Genomic DNA, 11227 nt, shown 5'->3' on the forward strand with positions numbered 1-11227 from the left:
TTTGCATTCAGTGCATCCCACAGAATTTTTCCGTCGTTTATGTGCATGTACACATCACACAGACGGTCAGCAAGAACACTCAGAATGCATCCCACAAACATAGTATTGGCTTCCTGAAATTTTCTCCGATCTTCGTCGGTCATTCCCTCTGGAGCACCAACACTAGCGTGGAAAACTTTCAGAGCAGTAAGCCAGAGCGTGGTCTTCACCTGCCACCTCTTAAAGTGCACACCGGTAAACTTATCCGGCCTCAGTGCATCAGCGAATCCAGCCATAGTTAACTCAGGAAATTGCCTATACTTAGGTTTTTGGATTGTTGGAATATTAGGCAAGTTCATGATTAATTCCAGTAAATAATTCATGACTAGAAGAGATACTAGCATGCAATAATCTAGCAAACTAGAAGAACAGCAAGACATGCATAACAGCAGCAAACACGTAACAATAGCTGTAGAAACAGACATGAACAGAGGATGTTGGACGTACTGATCGTTAGCTATTATGGGTGCGACAGTGTTGATGACGATGTTGGCGACGATCTGCTGCTGACGGCGATGAATACGACGATGAGTAGCACCGCCCGACTTGGACGGAAGACGACCCGTGATGACGAATTTGAGCAGTCGCGCACAGCGCTTCCCAAAAACCTAATTCGTCCTCTCCCGGTGCAGGATCGCAAAGACGAACGGTTCCGGAGACCTGCTCTCCCACGCGCCGATGCACGCCGGCGTTTGGGATGGAGTAGACTACGATGGCGGCGCAAGTTGTGAGATGAGGCAAAACCCTAGGTGTTTTTTCGGTGTGTCTCTGGCCGCAGCCGGTAGCTGTATATATATTAGGACCAGAGGCGGTATTGTGTCGCGACCACAATCCCAAACCGACTCGGTTTCTAATTCGTATACTTACCGGACAAGAAATCAAAAACTTGTCTGCCAAGACATAAAAATAAAACGGCAAAAGGAAGCTGCGCTCCTGCAAGGAGACGGACCGGCTTTCGGCGGACCATTCACGCGCATGTCGCATGTACGCGCCGCCTCGCCTCGCCTCGCCACGGCCCGGCCCGGCCAGGCGAGGCGAGCGAGCGCGCGCGTGTGGTTTTCCCTTTCTCTTCTCACACACCACTTAGAGTGGTGGAGAGAACCCACTATATAAAGAGGTCCAACTCTTCTTCAACTTCCAAGGTGGGAGTAAACTTAGCACCACCACTTGCCATTTTACACATGGGCTTTGAGATTTCATAAATTGCTATGGGCCTAGCCCATTAATTCTAACAATCCCCCACCAGATCTCAAATACCCATTTAGAGATTTGCCTTCTCTCACCACTTGTTTAATATACCAGTGTTTCAGCAGAGACTGTTAAGTTGAACTTCTGCCTAGAACTTTAAGCTACATCCATTCACAACTTGACAATGGACTATGCCTTGAATTGCTAGTTTTGTGTGAACAGGTTTCACTCAAAGTCTTAACCAGTACCTGACCGCCAGTAGGCTACCCCGCGGTTTGGAGCTTATACGTCATACTCCCTGGTCTCTTCGTGAGCTTACTAGAGATCACCCAAATCTCATAGACTGCGACGTTTACAGTCAGAACTCATATAGGTGTGTTCTTTCAAGACTGCTCTGTAGGACAGCATCTTTGCTAATTATAGCCAATAGAACCACATTAAGGCATGTTGCCAACCTGCCTTACAGATCTGAGCCTTACAGCTCTGAGAGTTTTGCATCTTCACTTGGAGACGATCATAAGTTATTACTCTCCTCAGTTAACCAATAGCTTGTTCTTCCCAGATCCTAATTCACGGGATCTCCGATCACAAAGGTTGGGTTACTACTATGGTGTAACATCTATGGGTCTCATACCCATCTCCCTCGATGCAATATCTATCACATTTCGTGATAGTCCCTTTGTAAAGGGATCTGCCAGGTTTTTGTCTGTTTGTATATACGTAACAGTTATTACTCCGGAGTTTCTCAACTTCCTGACAGACTTCAAACGTCTTTTCACGTGTCTTGATGACTTTGCATTATCTTTAGAATTGTTCACTTTAGCGATAACCGTTTGGTTATCAAAATTCATAAGAATAGCCGGTACAGGTTTTTCAACAACCGGCAAGTCCATCAAGAGCTCACGCAGCCATTCTGCCTCAACAGTAGCTGTGTCCAAAGCAGTTAATTATGCTTCCATATTTGACCTCGTCAATATGGTTTGCTTGCAAGACCTCCATGACACTGCGCCACCACCATGAGTAAATACATACCCACTTGTTGCGTAAAGTACATCAACATCAGAGATCCAATTTGAATCACTATATCCTTCTAGCCCAGCAGGATGCCCTGAATAAGTAATTCTGTAACTCATAGTACCTCTCAGATAGCGCAAGACCCTTTCTAGTGCATGCCAATGATCATCACCCGGGTTGGACATGAACCTACTCAGTTTGCTCACAGCAAAAGAGATATCTGGTCTTGTAGCGCTAGCTAAGTACATGAGTGAACCGACAATTTGAGAGTATCTTAATTGATCTCTCGTTTCTTTCTTGTTCTTTTTGAGTGTCACGCTGGGATCATAAGGTGTTGGAGAAGGCTTGCTATCCATAAAACCGAATCGGTTCAAGACCTTCTCAACATAGTGAGATTGCGTTAATGTAATCCCACTCTCATCCTTAATAAGTTTGATGTTTAGAATTACATCGGCTTCTCCCAGATCTTTCATGTCAAAACTTTTTGATAGAAAAGACTTGACCTCATTAATTGCATTAATGTTTGTACCAAAGATCAGTATGTCGTTCACATACAAACATAATATGACACTATTGCCCCCACCATGGCGATAATAAACACACCTATCAGCCTCGTTAATGACAAATCCTGCAGAAGTCAGAGTTCTTTCAAACTTCTCATGCCATTGCTTAGGTGCCTGTTTCAGACCATACAAAGATTTTAACAACTTGCACACCTTTCTCTCTTCACCCTTTACCACAAACCCGTCAGGCTGATCCATATAGATCTCCTCTTCCAACTCTCCATTGAGAAAAGCTGTCTTTACATCCATTTGATGAATGATAAGACCATAAGAGGCAGCCAAGGAAAGTAACACTCGAATGGTGGTCATTCTAGCAACGGGTGAATAGGTGTCAAAGTAATCTTCGCCTTCTTTCTGAGTGTAGCCCTTGGCCACTAGCTGCGCCTTGTACTTATCAATAGTACCATCAGGCTTTAGCTTATTTTTGAACACCCACTTATAGCCCACGGGTTTACAACCATATGGTCTATCAGTTAGTTCCCAAGTTCCATTAGAAAGAATTGAGTCCATCTCATCATGAACAGCTTCTTTCCAATCATCTACATCCGGAGATGCATATGCTTCTGCAATCGTCTTGGGTGTGTCGTCCACAAGGTATACAATGAAATCATCACCAAAGGATTTTGCAATCCTTTGTCTCTTGTTCCTTCTAGGAACTTCATTGTTATCCTTCTCAAGGACTTCCTCATGTGATTGTTCGAAATATTCATCAGTTGTACTAGATTCAGGAATTATCTCAGAAGAAAATCTAGCAATGCTATGCATATCTTTCATAGGAAATATGTTCTCAAAAAATGTTGCATCACGAGATTCCATTATAGTATCAACATGCATATCAGGTACTTCAGATTTTACCACTAAAAACCTATAAGCAATGCTCCGTTGAGCATACCCTAGAAAGACACAATCCACTGTCTTTGGTCCAAGTTTGCGTTTCTTAGGAATAGGAATATTGACCTTTGCCAAACATCCCCAAGTGCGCAAATAAGAAAGTGAAGGTTTTCTCCCAACCCACTCCTCATAAGGGGTTTTCTCTTTATTATTGTTGGAACTCTATTCAGGACATGACATGAAGTCAATAGAGCCTCCCCCCACCATGCCTTAGATAAACCAGCAGTGTCTAACATGGCATTCACCAAGTCAGTCAATGTGCGGTTTTTCCTCTCGGCCACTCCATTTGATTGAGGTGAATAGGGAGGCGTCCTCTCATGAATAATACCATGTTCCTCACAAAATTCATCAAAAACTTTTGGAAAATACTCTCCACCACGATCGGACCTAAGACGCTTGATCTTTCTCTCTAGTTGATTTTCAACTTCAGCTTTAAAGATTTTAAAGTAGTCTGATGCTTCATCTTTAGTTTGCAACAAATAAACATAGCAAAATCTAGTCGCATCATCAATCAAAGTCATGAAATATCTCTTTCCACCTTTTGTCAACACACCATTCATCTCACAAAGATCAGAATGTATGAGTTCTAGAGGTGCCAAGTTTCTCTCCTCGGCAGCCTTATGAGGCTTTCGAGGTTGCTTAGATTGCACACAACTATGGCACTTAGAACCTTTGGCAACTATGAAGTTCGGAATTAAACTCATGCTGGATAGCCGAGACATTAAACCAAAATTAATATGACATAAACGAGAGTGCCAAATACTTGCATCATCATTAACATTAGCACAAATTTGGTTTATTGACTTATTGCAAAAATCTGAAAGAGAAAAGCAGAACAAGCCTCCGCACTCATAGCCTTTTCCTATAAATTGTCCAAATCTTGACACGATTACTTTATTGGACTCTAAAACTACCTTAAATCCATCTCGACATAGAAGAGAGCCGCTAACTAGATTCTTGTTCATAGTAGGGACATGCTGCACGTTCCTTAGTTGCACGATCTTTCCCGAAGTAAACTTCAGATCCACCGTGCCAATGCCACGAACAGAAGCATGTGACCCATTCCCCATTAGGACGGAAGAATCCCTTGCGACCTGATAAGAAGTAAACAGGGAGATGTCAGCACACACATGAACGTTAGCACCCGAATCAATCCACCACGAAGATGATTGAAATACTGAAAGCACAATAGGTAAATTACCATACCCATCAGTATTGCTAGCGGTCACCATGTTGACAGTCTTGGAGCTTGTTTTCCCTCTGCGGTCTGCACGTTCAGGGCATTCCTTGAAAAAGTGTCCAGGCTTCCCACAGGCGTAGCACTCTAGCTCAGCCTTGTTGAACTTCTTCTTCTTGAAGGTAGTAGTCTTGGTAGGCTTGTTGAAAACAGGTTTGTTCTTCCCTTTGTTCTTGTTCTGTGGGTACCTCTGCACCATGTTAGCAGTAGGCTGAACCTCACCTCCTTTTTCAGTGGTATCTTTAGCCCGAGCTTTTTCTTCAACATCAAGAGATGCAATCATATTTTCAACTGATATCTCCTGCCTCTTATGCTTCAGAGTTGTGGCGAAATTCCTCCATGAAAGAGGCAACTTTGCAATCATGCACCCAGCCACGAATTTGTCGGGTAGAACACATTTAAGGAGTTCAAATTCCTTCACAATGCACTGTATCTCATGAGCTTGTTCAACCACAGAACGGTTATTCACCATCTTGTAGTCATGAAAACTCTCCATGATGTACAGTTCACTGCCTGCATCTGTTGCACCGAATTTTGCATTCAGTGCATCCCACAGAATTTTTCCGTCGTTTATGTGCATGTACACATCACACAGACGGTCAGCAAGAACACTCAGAATGCATCCCACAAACATAGTATTGGCTTCCTGGAATTTTCTCCGATCTTCGTCGGTCATTCCCTCTGGAGCACCAACACTAGCGTGGAAAACTTTCAGAGCAGTAAGCCAGAGCGTGGTCTTCACCTGCCACCTCTTAAAGTGCACACCGGTAAACTTATCCGGCCTCAGTGCATCAGCGAATCCAGCCATAGTTAACTCAGGAAATTGCCTATAATTAGGTTTTTGGATTGTTGGAATATTAGGCAAGTTCATGATTAATTCCAGTAAATAATTCATGACTAGAAGAGATACTAGCATGCAATAATCTAGCAAACTAGAAGAACAGCAAGACATGCATAACAGCAGCAAACACGTAACAATAGCTGTAGAAACAGACATGAGCAGAGGATGTTGGACGTACTGATCGTTAGCTATTATGGGTGCGACAGTGTTGATGACGATGTTGGCGACGATCTGCTGCTGACGGCGATGAATACGACGATGAGTAGCACCGCCCGACTTGGACGGAAGACGACCCGTGATGATGAATTTGAGCAGTCGCGCACAGCGCTTCCCAAAAACCTAATTCGTCCTCTCCCGGTGCAGGATCGCAAAGACGAACGGTTCCGGAGACCTGCTCTCCCACGCGCCGATGCACGCCGACGTTTGGGATGGAGTAGACTACGATGGCGGTGCAAGTTGTGAGATGAGGCAAAACCCTAGGTGTTTTTCGGTGTGTCTCTGGCCGCAGCCGGTAGCTGTATATATATTAGGACCAGAGGCGGTATTGTGTCGCGACCACAATCTCAAACCGACTCGGTTTCTAATTCGTATACTTACCGGACAAGAAATCAAAAACATGTCTGCCAAGACATAAAAATAAAACGGCAAAAGGAAGCTGCGCTCCTGCAAGGAGACGGACCGAATTTCGGCGGACCATTCACGCGCATGTCGCATGTACGCGCCGCCTCGCCTCGCCACGCCACGCCCCGGCCAGGCCAGGCGAGGCGAGGCGAGCGAGCGCGCGCGTGTGGTTTTCCCTTTCTCTTCTCACACACCACTTAGAGTGGTGGAGAGAACCCACTATATAAAGAGGTCCAACTCTTCTTCAACTTCCAAGGTGGGACTAAACTTAGCACCACCACTTGCCATTTTACACATGGGCTTTGAGATTTCAGAAATTGCTATGGGCCTAGCGCATTAATTCTGACAATCCCCCACCAGATCTCAAATACCCATTTAGAGATTTGCCTTCTCTCACCACTTGTTTAATATACCAGTGTTTCAGCAGAGACTGTTAAGTCGAACTTCTGCCTAGAACTTTAAGCTACATCCATTCACAACTTGACAATGGACTATGCCTTGAATTGCTAGTTTTGTGTGAACAGGTTTCACTCAAAGTCTTAACCAGTACCTGACCGCCAGTAGGCTACCCCGCGGTTTGGAGCTTATACGTCATACTCCCTGGTCTCTTCGTGAGCTTACTAGAGATCAGCCAAATCTCATAGACTGCGACGTTTACAGTCAGAACTCATATAGGTGTGTTCTTTCAAGACTGCTCTGTAGGACAGCATCTTTGCTAATTATAGCCAATAGAACCACATTAAGGCATGTTGCCAACCTGCCTTACAGATCTGAGCCTTACAGCTCTGAGAGTTTTGCATCTTCACTTGGAGACGATCATAAGTTATTACTCTCCTCAGTTAACCAATAGCTTGTTCTTCCCAGATCCTAATTCACGGGATCTCCGATCACAAAGGTTGGGTTACTACTATGGTGTAACATCTATGGGTCTCATACCCATCTCCCTCGATGCAATATCTATCACATTTCGTGATTGTCCCTTTGTAAAGGGATCTGCCAGGTTTTTGTCTGTTTGTATATACGTAACAGTTATTACTCCGGAGTTTCTCAACTTCCTGACAGACTTCAAACGTCTTTTCATGTGTCTTGATGACTTTGCATTATCTTTAGAATTGTTCACTTTAGCGATAACCGTTTGGTTATCACAATTCATAAGAATAGCCGGTACAGGTTTTTCAACAACCGGCAAGTCCATCAAGAGCTCACGCAGCCATTCTGCCTCAACAGTAGCTGTGTCCAAAGCAGTTAATTCTGCTTCCATAGTTGACCTCGTCAATATGGTTTGCTTGCAAGACCTCCATGACACTGCGCCACCACCATGAGTAAATACATACCCACTTGTTGCGTAAAGTACATCAACATCGGAGATCCATTTTGAATCACTATATCCTTCTAGCACAGCAGGATGCCCTGAATAAGTAATTCCGTAACTCATAGTACCTCTCAGATAGCGCAAGACCCTTTCTAGTGCATGCCAATGATCATCACCCGGGTTGGACATGAACCTACTCAGTTTGCTCACAGCAAAAGAGATAGCTGGTCTTGTAGCGCTAGCTAAGTACATGAGTGAACCGACAATTTGAGAGTATCTTAATTGATCTCTCGTTTCTTTCTTGTTCTTTCTGAGTGTCACGCTGGGATCATAAGGTGTTGGAGAAGGCTTGCTATCCATAAAACCGAATCGGTTCAAGACCTTCTCAACATAGTGAGATTGCGTTAATGTAATCCCACTCTCATCCTTAATAAGTTTGATGTTTAGAATTACATCGGCTTCTCCCAGATCTTTCATGTCAAAACTTTTTGATAGAAAAGACTTGACCTCATTAATTGCATTAATGTTTGTACCAAAGATCAGTATGTCGTCCACAGACAAACATAATATGAGACTATTGCCCCCACCATGGCGATAGTAAACACACCTATCAGCCTCGTTAATGACAAATCCTGCAGAAGTCAGAGTTCTTTCAAACTTCTCATGCCATTGCTTAGGTGCCTGTTTCAGACCATACAAAGATTTTAACAACTTGCACACCTTTCTCTCTTCACCCTTTACCACAAACCCGTCAGGCTGATCCATATAGATCTCCTCTTCCAACTCTCCATTGAGAAAAGCTGTCTTTACATCCATTTGATGAATGATAAGACCATAAGAGGCAGCCAAGGAAAGTAACACTCGAATGGTGGTCATTCTAGCAACGGGTGAATAGGTGTCAAAGTAATCTTCGCCTTCTTTCTGAGTGTAGCCCTTGGCCACTAGCCGCGCCTTGTACTTATCAATAGTATCATCAGGCTTTAGCTTCTTTTTGAACACCCACTTACAGCCCACAGGTTTACAACCATATGGTCTATCAGTTAGTTCCCAAGTTCCATTAGAAAGAATTGAGTCCATCTCATTATGAACAGCTTCTTTCCAATCGTCTACATCCGGAGATGCATATGCTTCTGCAATCGTCTTGGGTGTGTCGTCCACAAGGTATACAATGAAATCATCACCAAAGGATTTTGCAATCCTTTGTCTCTTGTTCCTTCTAGGAACTTCATTGTTATCCTTCTCAAGGACTTCCTCATGTGATTGTTCGAAATATTCATCAGTTGTACTAGATTCAGGAATTATCTCAGAAGAAAATCTAGCAATGCTATGCATATCTTTCATAGGAAATATGTTCTCAAAAAATGTTGCATCACGAGATTCCATTATAGTATCAACATGCATATCAGGTACTTCAGATTTTACCACTAAAAACCTATAAGCAATGCTCCGTTGAGCATACCCTAGAAAGACACAATCCACTGTCTTTGGTCCAAGTTTGCATTTCTTAGGAATAGGAATATTGACCTTTGCCAAACATCCCCAAGTGCGCAAATAAGAAAGTGATGGTTTTCTCCCAACCCACTCCTCATAAGGGGTTTTCTCTTTATTATTGTTGGGAACTCTATTCAGGACATGACATGAAGTCAATAGAGCCTCCCCCACCATGCCTTAGATAAACCAGCAGTGTCTAACATGGAATTCACCAAGTCAGTCAATGTGCGGTTTTTCCTCTCGGCCACTCCATTTGATTGAGGTGAATAGGGAGGCGTACTCTCATGAATAATACCATGTTCCTCACAAAATTCATCAAAAACTTTTGGAAAATACTCTCCACCACGATCGGACCTAAGACGCTTGATCTTTCTCTCTAGTTGATTTTCAACTTCAGCTTTATAGATTTTAAAGTAGTCTAATGCTTCATCTTTAGTTTGCAACAAATAAACATAGCAAAATCTAGTCGCATCATCAATCAAAGTCATGAAATATCTCTTTCCACCTTTTGTCAACACACCATTCATCTCACAAAGATCAGAATGTATGAGTTCTAGAGGTGCCAAGTTTCTCTCCTCGGCAGCCTTATGAGGCTTTCGAGGTTGCTTAGATTGCACACAACTATGGCACTTAGAACCTTTGGCAACTGTGAAGTTCGGAATTAAACTCATGCTGGATAGCCGAGACATTAAACCAAAATTAATATGACATAAACGAGAGTGCCAAATACTTGCATCATCATTAACATTAGCACAAATTTGGTTTATTGACTTATTGCAAAAATCTGAAAGAGAAAAGCAGAACAAGCCTCCGCACTCATAGCCTTTTCCTATAAATTGTCCAAATCTTGACACGATTACTTTATTGGACTCTAAAACTACCTTAAATCCATCTCGACATAGAAGGGAGCCGCTAACTAGATTCTTGTTCATAGTAGGGACATGCTGCACGTTCCTTAGTTGCACGATCTTTCCCGAAGTAAACTTCAGATCCACCGTGCCAATGCCACGAACAGAAGCATGTAACCCATTCCCCATTAGGACGGAAGAATCCCTTGCGACCTGATAAGAAGTAAACAGGGAGATGTCAGCACACACATGAACGTTAGCACCCGAATCAATCCACCACGAAGATGATTGAAATACTGAAAGCACAATAGGTAATTACCATACCCATCAGTATTGCTAGCGGTCACCATGTTGACAGTCTTGGAGCTTGTTTTCCCTCTGCGGTCTGCACGTTCAGGGCATTCCTTGGAAAAGTGTCCAGGCTTCCCACAGGCGTAGCACTCTAGCTCAGCCTTGTTGAACTTCTTCTTCTTGAAGGTAGTAGTCTTGGTAGGCTTGTTGAAAACAGGTTTGTTCTTCCCTTTGTTCTTGTTCTGTGGGTACCTCTGCACCATGTTAGCAGTAGGCTGACCCTCACCTCCTTTTTCAGTGGTATCTTTAGCCCGAGATTTTTCTTCAACATCAAGAGATGCAATCAGATTTTCAACTGATATCTCCTGTCTCTTATGCTTCAGAGTTGTGGCGAAATTCCTCCATCAAGGAGGCAACTTTGCAATCATGCACCCAGCCACGAATTTGTCGGGTAGAACACATTTAAGGAGTTCAAGTTCCTTCACAATGCACTGTATCTCATGAGCTTGTTCAACCACAGAACGGTTATTCACCATCTTGTAGTCATGAAAACTCTCCATGATGTACAGTTCACTGCCTGCATCTGTTGCACCGAATTTTGCATTCAGTGCATCCCACAGAATTTTTCCGTCGTTTATGTGCATGTACACATCACACAGACGGTCAGCAAGAACACTCAGAATGCATCCCACAAACATAGTATTGGCTTCCTGGAATTTTCTCCGATCTTCGTCGGTCATTCCCTCTGGAGCACCAACACTAGCGTGGAAAACTTTCAGAGCAGTAAGCCAGAGCGTGGTCTTCACCTGCCACCTCTTAAAGTGCACACCGGTAAACTTATCCGGCCTCAGTGCATCAGCGAATCCAGCCATAGTTAACTCAGGAAATTGC

The sequence above is a fragment of the Triticum aestivum genome, chromosome 5D, assembly GCF_018294505.1.
Source record: "Triticum aestivum cultivar Chinese Spring chromosome 5D, IWGSC CS RefSeq v2.1, whole genome shotgun sequence".
Classification (NCBI taxonomy): domain Eukaryota; kingdom Viridiplantae; phylum Streptophyta; class Magnoliopsida; order Poales; family Poaceae; genus Triticum; species Triticum aestivum.